Here is a 15406-nt window from a genome sequence, read left to right on the forward strand (position 1 = left end):
AACATCTTTGGTGCTACAGCAGTTGGAAAATTCAGAAGTATGATTTTTGATATCAGTGGATTATGTCTATCACCAAAAAATAAAAAGGGTAATTTTTAAACCTGCAAAGAATTGTGTGTTAGCACTTTCCCTTCATAACTTTTAATGTACTATATAATAATTTATTGACACAAGATCACCTTCAGTGTCAAACTCTGCCTCCAATTAGCCCAGCTCCAGGGAAGTTTCTGCTCCACTCCTGCACACCAAGCGTTGGCCACATCCAGCACAGCAGCACCAGACTCAGGCAGCTGGTAGCTCCTAACCCTGCTCCCATGCTCCAGGCTTTCTGCCTACCTTAGGAGACAAGAAAAAGCAGAAGGCTGACCCCCAGCATGATGAATTCCTGCTGAGCTTTTTCCCATTAACTTCAGTAAGGGCTTAATCTGGTGGTTTTCAGAAGCTGGGTGGCTGGTGGGGACTTGGGATGGAGGCAGGGGAGAGAAGACAGGGTGTTAACATGTATTTCTGATTAATAATAGTGTTCTCAAGAGTAAGTGAGTAATAGTACTGGTCAGAGCCAGGCATCACACAGGTCTCAGCCCTGCAGAGTAAATGGTGTCTGAATTGTGAGTAATGTTGACCTGGCAGAGGCCAGATAAGATACGGATTTTTCATGTCCAGGACTGGACAGAATTCCACATATTGATAACTAAATGCACCAAAATATAGGCAGCACTTAGCAAACAGCTCTTCCTCGCTCTCAGAAATCACATTCAGCATGGTTAGACAGCAGAAGTGCCCAGCAGGGCAGGTAATTCGTAAGAGAACAATTAGGAGATTAAATGGCCTCAATAACTTCCAGCCTTGCTGCCTATCTGCTACAAAGAGCATCTTTTCCTGTTAATCTGGTGAAAGCCAGGGGCCAAATCCTGCAGCATCCAGGAGGGATTTCTGCAGGCACCCTGACAGTTCCCAACTGGAATTACACTCCAGTGCCACCAGATAAAATCACAACCAAACAAGTGGTGGTGTTAAACAAAATTATGGCAGAGTTGTGGAGAGGATGAGGTTGTCCTTGCACCCTGGGTGTGTTTGGTGGCTGAACACTTTCCATGCACGCTGAGCCAGCACCTTTTATAAACAACTCCTGAATTTACCCATGGATTTCAAAGCCATCTCATTCTCCTATGTTACAGCTTCCCAGAACAACTAAAATTTCACAGGACATTTTTCTAGGACTGTTTTTCAAAGCAGAGTAATCTGCCTAAAGTCAGCTGTTCTTGTTTTTAGTCATCTTGAAAACATGAAGATACCCCATTGCTCTGAGAACAGGCAGGAGGAATGCAACAAAATGAATAGTTTGACTTTCGTGGTTTTATTTTGGTATATATTTCATATCTATATCTCATATCTATATATGATATATATTATTCTATTATTGATCTGTTCAGATGTTTCTCAATGGAAAATGTTCAAAATTTCCAGTTTATGAGCTGTTCTTGGAGGAGAGGTGACTTTTTGACACTGATTTGGAATGAAAAATGGTTTGAATAATCCAAGTTTCCTACAGAATATAAACTCCACCTTCCAGCCAGGTCTGGGAATGATAATTTTCCTCCTACTCCAGATTTTCTCACTTATTCAAAAAAAAAAAAAAAAAAAGGAATATAAATGTTATGATATACACTTAAGTCTCTTACATTTTTGTCAGGCTCAGTGATGGAGAAATTGCTTCATCCCTTCTGATGGCACTGACAGAGATGCTGAGAAATGAGCTGTGTTAAATTACATCCTTCTATCAGGAATCTGATAAAATTTGGGCTGAATGAAAACAAACATTTCCCCAGGAGCTGCACTCAGCACCCACAGCAGGGTGGGAACAGGTCCTACCCTGCCCTCAGCAATTCTCCCTGAGGATGATACCCCTGTTTGCAGAAAGACACTCAGCAGTGGGCAGAGTCAAACCAACCTTAAATATTTCAGCACAGCACATCCACTGCCTTCTCACAAGGTGTCAGAATGAGACATTACTTTAAAAATGGTGGTAAAAATACAAACCAAACCGAAACTTGGGGTCACCCCACCTTTTCATCACTGCTCTGTGCTGAGCTTTGCAGACCTCCCCAGCATTGCTGTGGACCATCTGCCCCAAACCTGAGCGTTGTAGGAGCTTTCCTGCTACATCTACAGCTTTCTCTGGCTGGTGTTGGATGAATGGAGCAGGTCACAGCTCATTCCAGACTTTGCAAAGTCAGGAAGATTGTGTCTATTCAGTATTAAATGTTATCTCCTGCAAACAAGACTTAAGAGCCTGTTTAAAAACCGTGGGCTTTAAAACCGTGGGCTTTAAAAACTGTGGGCTTTCCAGCCCAGCACACAGGGCCACACCAAATTCTTCTTTTATGAATCATGAAATAGATGCTGCTTTAATGCTTGTGGGTATTTGTAAACTGGGAGTTCTGACTGAAGCCAGTGTTTGACCCCCTCACATTCCCGGTCGGACACATCCTGGCATGGCTCACTGAAGATGCCCGAGCTCTGCGCTCTGCCTTGTCACCGGGAGATATGGCACACAGATGGAATGATCATATTGGCCTCCAAAGGAAAATATTTAACCCAGAGATGTCAATGGAATATAGAAATGATGGTTAAAATCCCAGAAGCCTGCCTTGTTTTTGTCTTTTTCCTTTCATCTAGCACTTTGGGTCATGCCATCACTTATACGCTTCAGCCCAAACAGGCAATTGCTGAGTTAAGAACGTGGAGTTCAAAGTGAACCATAAACCTTAGTCTATAAGATAAATCATACAAATTACTTTACAGAAATAAATAGAACATTTGGGAGAGAGGTTATCTTCTTGCCTTCAGTTTACATCTCTAATGACTGTAAGTTCACAAATGCATTCTGTCAAGAATATAAACATTGCTTTTATTATACCAAAGACAGATATTTATGACCAACTTTTACAGTATGGCCAGCCAGCTTAGAGGAAAACCCTGGAATTTGGGCAAGAATGTAGAAACTTTGTTATGATAATTATTAAATTTGTGGGCACCTTTTTAAAGCACAGTGAACTCTACTCAGAAAAAAAAAAAACCTTACCCTGTGGGTTAAACTGCAGAAATAAGGTTTTAAAACAGTGGTCGGGGCTGAGCTCTGCTAAATTTTTCTTGTGCAAGTGGTGCTGACATGCAGAAATAGGTGTTCCCACACAAACACACCCAGGTGGGATTTCTCTAAAACTTTGAACTCATCTTTCCCACAGCTCTCAATGATTTTATTATTGCAGCCTTGCATAGTGCTGTGTTTCAGGGCACAATCCTTGCTCTCCCACTCTTGTTGCCAAAGGAATTTCATTTGGATTAGATTATTCACTCAATCCTTTTTTTCTATGGCAGAGTATAAAAAGGAAAAAAAAAATATTAGATGATAAAAATATTTTTGCTGAAACTGGGTGTTGGAGAGGTCAGGGAAACAGAGTCAACACTAAAAGGTGTTTTACACCAAGAACCCAGCATGGAGACTGGTCCCAGTTTGTTTCTGAATGTGCTACCTCATGCTGCTCTGTCCAGACTACATAAGAGTCCCCAACAAGGCAAAATATCTTTTACTTCTCTTTGAAAAGCTCCTCTTGCAAAGCAGGGATACAGCTTGTGTAGGATGCAGTTTGGGATCCTGACCTGAAGCTCCTGTCATGCAGGAGATGGGGACAGATAACATCTTTCTTGCACAAATGCAGGAATATTGAAGTGCATTGCTGTTGTGAAAATCTGGCCTCTGCTCCTTGCTCTGTCTTTAGGATAAGGCTGGCTGGGGAGAGGTTGGGCTGTCTGGGACAGGAGGTCCTGCTTGTGCCTTGGGAAGTTGTGACATCAAGTGTTTTCACTGCTTGATGGACTCAGGGTGCTTCTGGGGAAAGAGAGACCAGATCCAGGTCCAAAAGGATAAGGCAAATACCTCCCTGAGCCCCCGAGGCAGCTCTGCAGAGCAGCGAGAGCGTTTGGGCTCTGCTCCATCTCGTCTCATTTACCCCTCCAAAACAAGTCCCTCTGAGCCCGAGCTAAGCTTAATTAGCAAAGCAAACGTGGGCACGGCTCCATTCCCTGTGCCTGGGCTGTTTTACGTAAGCCCACGGGTATTTCCCATCTCAGCCAAATCAGCACCTCTCCTGAGCCCTCTTCCCTCCCAGAAGAAGTCCCTGCTTCGGAGCAGAGGAGGAAAGGCTCACACCAAAACCCTTCTGCACCGCGTATCGCTGGGCTGCACGTGTTCTGTGAGCGCAGCAGTCATGGATAAGGTATGAGAAATTGGACATGAGATGCATTTCCTGCTCCTGCATCTGCTGGATAAGCTGTTTGGAGCCTGCTGCTCCATCCAGGGATTGTTTCTTTCCTACATCATGGTAGTCACAGCGTCTCTGGTCACTTGGGCTAAGTTATGTCTGGGAAGGGAAGGAAGAGAAGGGAAAGAAAGAGGAAAAAGTAAAAAGGAGCATGTTGAAGACAAAAACATTAAGCCTGGACACGTCTGTGAGCATGTGTGTGACACATTCATGGGCTGGTCTGTCAGAAGCAGGGATGTAAAATCTGTGCCCCCAGCCGTGCTCAGCAAATCAAAGGGTGGAATGGAAGAAAGAAGGAATTCCTCAGCTCTGGCTACGCCTGCAGATCTTGCCCAAATGTTGCTGACTTGCCTGACCCCTCCAAGCAGTGGAGCTGCAGGGATGTCTGGGGTGCAGATCCAGTGAGGATTTCATGTCTCCAGTGCCCCCCAAATCCTCACTGCAGGATCAGGAGGGAGGATGGGCTGCAAGCTGCTCCTCTGCACTGATGAGAGCAAATTATCAGTGACCAAGAGAGCTCTGGGCTTCTCCCCTGGGACAGCATCCAGCTGGGAAGCAGAGGGGAGAGGGGGGAGAGGAAGGACCGTGAGGGCTTGGGCTTGGGTGAGTTTAGGAGTGGGAAGGTTTGTGAAGGACAGTAGGAGGGATCAGAGCTGCATCTCCACAGAGCGTCAGCAAACAGTGGCAGTGCCAGTGTCCCCAGTGCCACCAGTGCCACCACACCCAGATCTCCTCCCAGCTCCATTGGGGCCCATCAGAGTGTGCCAGCTGCTCTCTGTCTCCCCTTGCACCTTTCTGCTTTGCATAGAGGGGCTGTGATAGAGATGAGAACCTCACCTCTGCTGAATAAACCCACGGGACCATTTAAAAACCTTTTCTGATGGAGGGACGTCTCCACTCCCTCACAGCAATGCACCAGAGGGTGTTTTGATAAACTGATTGTATCCACAGCTCAAGTGGATGGGGGTTTCTGGAAAAAGTCCAGGGATTTTCTGCTCCATTTGACATCTCCCACACAGACTCCTCCCTTTTGTTCCAAGCAGAAGTGTTACTTTCCTTCTCTTTCCTTACTTTTTTTTGGTTTTTTCCCTGAGGGAATCAATATACAGGATAGGAAGGAACACAAATGAACAAACAAACAAAAAGCCAAGAAAAATTATTTTTGCATTGAATCATGCAGAAAAAGGCCCACTCCTTTCAAACGGAACTGAACAGCCAAGAACATTCTGAGAAAAATGGGATTCAATGGGGGAAGTGCATGGAACAAAACAGAATTTTCTTCACTGGAGACGTTATTCAGGAATACCTGTGACCCCTCCAACCCCTGCTCCTGTGTCACCTGCCCTGGGAGCAGGGATCAGGGGCACAGACAGAGCCCAGCCATCATCTCCATCCTTGGGATCGCCCTTCATGCAGGACTGTTGCCCATGGGCTGATATAGGGACTAATTAATAATTTGACTCAAACGTTGCCTCAGGGCTCTTCATTACCTGACTGCTGGGTTGGAAGCACCAATGAAAATGTTGTGGTTTAGCACAGAACTGAGAGCAGGAGCAGTTAACTGTATCCCTGGTGTGGTGTCCCTGCTTCAGGAGAACCTGTCCCTTGGAAGACCCAGACGGATCCAGCCATTTTCCCCACACTCCTCTCCCTTGCACTGGAGCCACCCTCTCAAAGGCTCTCCTCTCCTAAATTAATTACAACTTGCACTAAAACCAGTGCATCTTGATATGAGCTCTGTCATAATCACAGATGAATGAGGTATCTGGATGTACACAGTGAAAACTTCTCTTTGTTGCAGCCATTTGTAACACATAAGTGTTCCAGGATTATTCCAGGCGATAAACAGGCCAGGACATCAGTGATTATCCATGAAAATGAAGGATGGTAAATGTTTTAATACAATGGTTTCCTCAAGAAGCAGTATAAAAGAAAGTCTCCCAGGCATCTTACCTGAATGAAAAATGAAAACAGAGCCTCAAATAACAATAACAATGTAAAACAATTTGGGAAGCCTTTTCTAAGCAGCACCCTGGTTAGAGTCCAAAGAAAATACATGCAAAAAAATATTCAAAATCCCATGCTTTACATTGACTTTGGCCAGCTCCCAGTTCTTGGGTATAAAGCTTTCTCCCAAAGTTTTGCAAGTAAAACAAGTTCTTTGAATGAGGACCTGGTCCAGCCAGCTGCTGAGCATTCTCCATTCTCACTGAGGTCATTGACATCCATGGTTTGCAGGACAGACCTAATGCATAGGTCAAAAAAATATTCCATAATGAAATCCATCACATGGAACTCACCAAAAAATGAAACTTTCAGGATCCACGCCTTAGTTATGTAATGCTTTTTTCTGCTGTGGTTTTTGGGTTTTTTTAAATTAAAAATAGCAGAGATTTGAATACTGAAGTCACTGCTGGAAACTGTTCCAGCATCTCAGTGACCATGAGGCCCACGGAGCTGGATGCTGCTCTCAAGGTTAAGGCCAAACCCTCCCTGCTCCACTCGTGGGAGCAGCCTGATGCTTGGAAGCAGCTTCTGGAAATGCTCCTGCTCACAAGCTGCCCCTTCAGCCCCGAGCACGGAGCAGGATTGGGCTCTGAGCCCTTAATCCCTGCAGTGAGAAGTGGAACACTGCACACAAGATGTAGCAACAAAATAGATTTAGTTCAAGGTTAGTCTCAAGAACCCTTATCTGATCACTGACAGTAATTTATCACACAGAACCCATCATTAGTGTCAAGCTGTTTTATTACCCACTAACTTAACACTGTTTTACCAAGAGTCAAGTGTGATGTCACTCATGTTAAAGTAATTTACAGCTAATAGATATGAGGTAGGAGTCAATGTTGGCTCGCTGAGTTCTTTTCATACTCGTGCTAGCTCCTCTCATTTTGCTCAGCAGGCAAATGAGGGAGCAAGGAGAGGCAGCAATAAAGGGGAAACCAGCCCAAGCACACCCAGAGGAGCTTGGAATTCAGCATCTTTGAGTACAAGAACTCACTCAAATACATGAACTCCGATATCCAAGAGTTGAAACGGAAAGAGTTAAGAGACAATAACAAGTAATCTGGTGTGTGGGACAAGAATTTGGAGTGCTTTGACCTTGTGGAAGCTCCATCACATCAGCAGCAGAGGGGGAATCCCTCCAGAAGTCACATCACATACCCCCAAATCCTACAAAATCTGTCTCACCAGGAAAGAATAAGCTTGGGCTGATTTGACATGGCTTTTTCAGCGGTCTCAGCTTTGTTGGTGAGAGCTCCCCTAATCTGGAACAAAAAGAGAAGTTGCAGAAACCTAGATAAGAAGTTTTGTTGCAAAAAAATTGAGACAATTGTGCATGAACTTTGTTTTCCTACCCTGACTTCCCCATCTCTCCAGCCAATTCTGTTCAGTCTTAAGGTCAGCCCCAGTGCAGGCTGTGTTTATAAGAGAATACATTTCCCATTTCCAAGCACTTGCCATCTCCTCTAATGAATCCTCCTGCTGACGTCTCCAGGATCCATATTCTTAGCCTGCTAGACATTCAGAGATAATCCTGATTAATGTGTATGTATTCAGAGTTTTATTGTGGAGAATTGTACATTTGGGTTAAGGGAAAGGGCATCCTATATCAGCTCACCTCTCCAATTTTATACCCTTTAAAACCATTTTAAATCACTGTATCTGTTCTTATTTCCCCTGGAAGTTCCTCAACTTTTGGCTATTTGCATGGTGACTTCATATGGTCCTGGAGGTGTGACCCTTCAAGGGACTGCAGGGAAGGTCTCTAGGGATTAAATTTTAACAGTTCTTGGGATCTCAGGTAAATATATTGCTCTGACAACACACCTGGAGTGTAAATCATTGGAGCATCTCTTTTGTCAGCTCTGTCAATAACTGTCCTGGTCTGTAAATTCTGTTTGATCAAACAACTCTTGGAAACACACGATTTCAATGGTGACCTCCATTTCAACCCACAGCACCAATTGTATGCAGATTGGCCAATGGCCCCTGAAGGGAAGACCCCCAACTTTTGGCTGCAGGAAGGGACCAGCTGACCAGATGTGAGGCTGAAGGTTTGGAAGAGCGGGACAATGGTTAAACTCTACCTAGAGATTGGCCTGGGTACAGTCAGATGGGATATACATGCTCATAATTTTCTTCCTTTCCATGGGGAACTGAATGAAAGCCTGCCAGGACTTCTGCTTCTGCATATCTCTGCTCTCTTAAAATCGTTCCAGAGGTTTCTTGTAACACATGGCTTTGCTCAGGCTGTTCCTGCAAAATCTCAAGAGCTATCAGGAGATTGTGAGTGGCCCTTTGCCGTGTTCTCCCTGGCCACAGCACTGGTGGGCTTCCACTGTGCTGGGAGAAGGCAGCTGGGCAGGACCAGCTGTGATCCAGGACTAAAACTCTCATGGTGCAAAGCCCAGGTTCTTGCTTGACTTTCTATGTGAAAAAGTAATAAAAAGCTTTTGTCTCTCGCCCCCCAACTCCAGAGCTTTCAACCATGGAAGCCACTGCAGCTCTTGGGCAGCCCAGAGAGACAAAGAAGTGCTTTGCTTCCCACTCTGGCCAAACCAGCTGCCTCTCCACCTCTCCCTCTCCATACCACCTCTCCAACTAATTGGAGACATGTTTTCATGCCAAAGCAGATGAAAAATGCAGCTAGTGAGGGCTGAGAGGTTGCTGAGAAGCTGAAAAATGAAGCTGGGAGAGGTCAGGGATGCAGCCAAAGAGGCAGAGAGGAGTGGGAAGGGAAGTTCCGTCAGGTAGAAGAAATTTGCTGGCCCAAACCAAGGCAGTTTGCCACAGATGTGGCAGAGAGGCTGTGAAAGGACTGCCCAGCCTGCAGTGAGCGAGGCAGGAAGAATATTGGGCATGGGGATACTCAAATGAAGCACAGCAAAGCAATGCAGGGAACATTAAATTTAGTTCTAATAGGTGGAAAAAGCTGTAACATTCATTTTGTCGCATCCTTTCAGTACCCTTGCTCATGAGAAGTCACAGTGCCATTTCTCCCTCATGAAAATTATTTTTAGACTCATAAAACACATGAGGAGAGAGATGTAAAATTAAAAGTAGCCCATGATGCAGATAGTGTCCCAAATTCATCCCTAGGGCACCTGTATCAACTCCAGTGGAAGACTTCCACCAGAGGTTCATTCAGACCTGCATTTAGAAGTGCACATCTGTGTAATGCTGCGCTTTTGAGTCAGGAACTTCACATCAAGCCTGAAATGGGGGAAAAAAAAGAGAAGTGCTTCTAGTTACAGATACCAAATAAAGCAGAAAACAAGCATTAATAGCATAGGTGATATAGGACAGAAATTTAATAAGATATGAAATTCTGTCCCTGTTAGTGCAGAGTTAAATAAAACTCCAGTAAGGAAAATGAGGGAGAGTCATGGCTTGGGACCTTGCCGTATTCTGGGCCTTCAGAATCAAATCCATACATCTCCTGATTAAAACAGACTTCTGCAAACCTTCAGACCTTGGAAGAAGAAATCACCTTCTATGTAGCCAGATTCTCAACTGGTTGGATTTACTAAGTGCATAACTTCTCACTATTTATATTTTAAATCAAAAATTTCTTGTTTCCTTCTACTCTGTGCACACATGTAAGGATTTATAAAAGTGGAGATCTGGATTCAAAGCAGCTATAAAAAACACAGTTGATTTATCCCATGGTGATGCAGGGACTCCTGGAGAAGTGGCCAGGTAGACTCACCTGCAGGTGACACCCTCCAGACCTTTCACAATCCTTTCCTTCCAAGCAAAAATGCCTCAAAGAACCAGGAATTACTCCAGATGGCCAAGACCTACAGAAACCACGAGGAACACAGATACAGCCTTGCTGCAGGGACATTTGTGTAGGGGTTGCATAAAACCAAAATCTGCACCTCTCTTCTTTGGGTAGTTTGGGGAGGCAAACCTCCAAAAGATGCCCATGTTCAGGAGCCACAGACCATATGAAATCTATAAAGCAAACCTTAAGGTGAGTGAGCTCTGTCTCATTTTCAAGACATGGGGTTTAATGCTGTTTAATGTTGTATTGCAAACTTAAAGTTTCATGAAGGCTGGTTGAGAGCATCCAACCAGAGATCAGGGCCACAGCACCAGTCAGACAACAACTTCTGTCTTCCACTTTTCTCCAAAGAAATCAGCAATGCTTCCTCAAAGTCATTGCACTTCTAAGGAATAATGAATCTGAGGGTCTCCCTATTAGCCAGATGGATTTTTCTTTTTTAATCCTTGAGATGTTCCCATTTCCAGTTTCCTCTCAGCATCCCACATAGTGAGGGGCTCTGTTTATGAGAACACTGCTGTTGATATCGGAGCTCATTACTCCAGAGCCCAAAGCTTTAAGGAAAAACACGCAGTATCACAGGACTTGAGATGAAGAAAATGAGCTCATACCCCAGAGATGTCCAGCTGGGAGCTTCCACTTTATGGAAACACTGTACAAATATCTCCAAATGACTTGGGCACCAACATTGCACCTCCCAACATTTAGTAGTAACATAATGGTCCCAATTTCCTTCCCTGGCATGGGAAGACGAAGATCCTTTGCACGTTTCTCCCAACCAAGCAACAACCAGGTTACATCATGACTTTGGTGGCCGAAGCTCCTCATTTTCCTCCCTCCCCCACTCCAGGAACAATGGCTAACTGTTCTTTTTCCATCTATAAATTTGTCTGAGTTAACAGTTCCCAAGATCTGGCAGCAAGCTGGAGCTGGGAGTGAGCTGAGAGATAGGAGAGTGACAGTCTGAAATGAAACACAGAGCTGCTGGGCCTGCAGCCGTCAGACAGGAGCCTGGCTCCCTCCCTTAAAGATTAGCGAGACTCCTTCGCTGGAGCCCTCCGCATTCCCCAAAATCCTAGCAACAAAGTGCTGTCTCTCAGCCGCCAATGAATCATGTGAATTTAACCTTTCACCTGGCCACAAGGAGGTTAATATACCAAAATAGCCCCTTTTTTTTTTTTCTTCCCCCATTTATTGCCTGCAATGGCAGTGGGGAGCACGGTGAAAACCCTGCCTAGCTGGACAGGCTCTGGAAGTGGTTTGATATCAGACTTCTGCCAGGACTGGGCTGGCATGCCCAACATCAGCCCACCGGGCTGGAGTTTGTACAGGGAAATAGTTTCCATTACACAGTACAGAAGATTTTTGCCTCTCCTTGCCTGGCTGGTGCCTCTCTGTGCCCTCTGCCTTCAACCCCACAAACATTTACCCAAGACAGCCCCCAGCACGCCCACGTGGCTGGTTCCTGAGTCACCCGCTGCTCCTGCCCGTGGTAAAACTCCTGGAGAACTTTCCAGGTGGGGTCAGACCCTCAGACCTTGCAAGATGCTGAGCCCTCCTAGGTCTGTGTATCCTCCTTGGGCTGCAGCTCCTCGTTCTTTGAGCTTGAGGCAAAGTTAGAGCCCCCCAGAGTCCCCTGAATAAAACAAACGTAGAGACCAGTTTGCCCATCTGAAAAAAAAAATGTGGTCTGTCCCTCACGGGGTATTCCTGGGCTCATTGAGCCAGCTGAGGATTTCCTGACTGCTCTGCAACTAGGAGCTTCTGTTAAATCAGCCTGGAAGGAAAATGAGTTTTAAACAATTTGGGTCCAGATCACACAAGCAAAGGCCACTTTTAGGAGGCACATGCCAAACTAGCCATCTGAGGGGGCACACGTTGCAGCTGGCATTTTGTACCCTTTAAATATTAAAGGAAAAGGGGTGATTTGTGCAGCCATTTTTGGCTCATGAGCGGCTGGAGGAATGGCTGAGACTGAAGCACCCCAGTATAAAGGATCTCTAGGGGATAGCAAGCAACATCATCTCTACATGACATCTTCTATTCCCCATGCCAGTGAAATCCTTGTGAGCTAAGGAAGAAAACAGGATCTCTGAGCAAGAGGGGGAAAAAATCAAATACCTTCCCCTACCCCTATCACAGCCGCCCTTCCTGAGAGCCACGGCCACATGCATATAACAGGAGATAAATATTTTTGGCAGACCCTGCTGTTTATTTAACCCTTTTAAGACACAGCCCTCTGGCATCCCCTCACTCTTCCAGGCACAAAACCTGTCTGTCCCAGCCTGGCTGAGCTGGGCTAGCTCAGTCCTTGCCCACAGCCTCTCCCTGGACGGGGCCTCCCCCAGCCCTGGCTGTGTCCATCACAGCCCTGCCTTTGGAATCAGCCTGGCCTCGACTGCAGGAGGTACCTGAGCTTGGTCCCTGGGCAGGGACCAGCCCATCCCTTGGAGAGTGGGTAGGAAGGGGCTGGGGGTAGGATGGAGGGATACAGACCTGGATGTGGACTTGGGACTGTGTTGGCAATGGAGACCAGGAGTTGAAGGAGATACAGGCCCTGTTGGTCCCCTCCTGTCCGTGTCATTCACAGGCAGGGGAAGTAGCTCCTGGGAGACTCCTGTGCCCTGGAGCATTTTATCCTTCCTTTTCGAGCTGGGAGGAGAGCCCGATGCCACCCCACCGGGGCTGAAAGGACAAAATATGCGATGGGATTCCCTTTGCAGCGGGTGCTCCGGACAGGGCGATCGGAGGGGGCTCGGTGCCGGGCGGGCGGTCCAGGGCAGAGCCAGAGCTCCGTTCTGAGGTCAGAGCTCACCCTGCCTGACATCCCCCAGGGCAGGGGGCTGAGAGACGCCTCTGAGCCCCGGGGGAGGATGCTGCAGCCCGGGGAAGGCAGAGGAAGGAAAGAGGACATAATTATTTGTCACCTCCCAGCGCACTGAGGGGAAAGGTAACCGAAGTTTCCACGCTGGGAATGAGCCTCGCTGCCCTGCCCGGTGCAGCAGGAGCAGGAAGGTTTCTGCTCTTCTCTCTCCACTTGTCTTTTTTTTTTTTCCCCCTCGGCTTTTCCGTGTGGGAGGGGGGAGCTAAAAGCCCCCTCCGGGACGGGGCAGGGCTCTCCCACGCGTCCGGCCCGCGCAGGGCTCACAAATCAGCCCGAGCAGGATTAGGGCCGAGGGGCCGGGGCGCCGGGCAGTCTGTCCCGGCCCGGGGGAGCCTCACCTGGAGGGGTCAGGGCTCCCTCGGGGCCGTGTCGAGCCTCATCGGCCCCTCTGGAACTCAGCCGGAGCCAAGCCGTGCCTGGACGGTCCGGTGAGGGGGCACGGGGAGCCTTTAGGAAGAGGTCGGTCCCTTTCCAAACCTCTCAAAATAAGTGAGTCCCCCCGGAGCGGGGCCGGCTCCTAGTCAGCCCGTGAGCCCCGGGGACAAAGCTCCCGGAGGTACCGCAGGGTACCCGAGAGGCCTTCCCGCCTGCCCCAGCTCCCAACGGAGATGGAAGAGAGGGATCGGGGATTCCGAGCATCACCCTCACCGGCTCTGTGTTAGCATTTTTGTATCTAATCCTCTCCGTGAGCTTGGCAGCGGTGTGCGGCCGCCACGGTGGGGCAGGGACCCCCGGGAGAGCCCCGGCTCCCCGTGTCCCCCACTCCGGTGAGACTTCCCCGGGCACAGTGCGACGGCTGCGGAGGAGTGATCACCGCTGCCACCGCTGCCACGCTGGCACCTTCTCTCCCACTTCCTATAAAGCATAGCCCGCCATTGCCTTCCTCACAGAGGAGGACCCCCGGGCCCCCTGCCTGCCCCCTTTACCCATCGCAGCCCAAAATCCTACAAACACCCCAAAGCTCGCTGCCTTCCCCGCCGTGGGCACCACACGCGTGGGTGACAGCATCCCGGGCCGGTGCCCAGCGGGTTTGGAATGCGGGGCCAGTCCTGCGGCTGCCGCTGGAACCTCGGTGTCCGAGCACCTGCCCAGGGCTGCTCCGAGCCCGCGGGAGGAGTCGCTCCTTGGACCCGCCGCCCCTCTCCGCGGCCTCGCTGGGGCGAGAGCCCGGCAGCCCCGACACCTCCGGAGGAGAAAATGCCTTGAAAAACTAGTTTAAAAAAGTGAATCAGGAAAACCCAACAGCTGGATGGATCTGACCACAGACATGCCACTGGTCCGTGGGCAGGTTTCCGTGCACGGTGGTTTTCTCCGCCGTGAACACGCTCACCGGGTACATCCCTCCGGATTTAGCAGCGCCTCGTTTATTTCAACGTTTTCACATTTATTTGAACGCCAGAAGCGATAGGGGAGGGTAGTTCGTACTTTTAAAAAATTACGTGTAATAAATTACGGTTAAGTAACATCTTGAAATTGTGAAAAGTGGAAACCCACGCGAAACGAAACGAAGGAATCTCCAGCGGTGGCTCAGCCACAGCAATGAAGGGTTTGGGGTTGGTTTTCTCTGGGTACTGTTTTATCCGTGCCGCCGCGGGGCTGGGGCTTCCCGGGTTTTTATTTTCTTTTCCTATAGCTTTTTCACATTTAAAAAAAATATTTTTTCTGCCTTTTTAAAAAATATCCTTTTCCCCTCCTTACTTTTTCTCCTTTTTAAAATTTTTGTTTTGTTCTTCTTGTTTGTTTGAGGGGGAATTATTTGTTTTGGTTTTGTTTCCTTCTTTTGCTCTGCGGGCACAGGGATACCCTGCGAGCCGTAAGCGGCCGCTTTCGCGAGCAAATAAATACATCTCCAGCCAGTTGCGTTGCATTATTCCGAGGGAAATAGCTGGCATTCCTGCACCAGTTTATTTTGGAGCTGAAATTTCCCACCCTTCCCGCAGCGCTGCTCCCTGCGGAGGCGAGGCTGGACGGGCTCTCCCGGGCGCCGGGACCGCACGGGCGGGCAGAGCCGGGCTGCATTACCGGAGGGCTCCCGGGGCCGAGCGGGGCCCGACCCAGTCGGTAAAAGGCCTGCGGGTGACAAAATTCTGTCTGCCCGGGGACAGAGCGAGCGGCGGGACAGATTCACCCAGGGTTTCCCCCCGTTTTCCTGGAGAGGAGATAGAGCGCAGCGACTTTGTGCAAAAGCGCAGTAATTCCGGGAAACAAATCCCGGTAACGATAGAAGTATTTCCTCGCTGGCCGGCACCGAAGGAGAGTTAAATCGGCTGAGTTAGCCGGGGTAAGCGGGCTGCTGGGACTAAGAGCTCCTTCCCCTCTGAAGTCCCTTCCCGGCTGGCGCCGACGGGGAACAACTGGGAGAGGATTTTTTTGTCCCGGTGTCCAGGCCAGAGGGACTGGGCCGGG

Source organism: Pseudopodoces humilis, chromosome 19 (genome assembly GCF_049639895.1).
Source record: "Pseudopodoces humilis isolate 2021_Gansu_Grassland_sample_001 chromosome 19, ASM4963989v1, whole genome shotgun sequence".
Taxonomy (NCBI): domain Eukaryota; kingdom Metazoa; phylum Chordata; class Aves; order Passeriformes; family Paridae; genus Pseudopodoces; species Pseudopodoces humilis.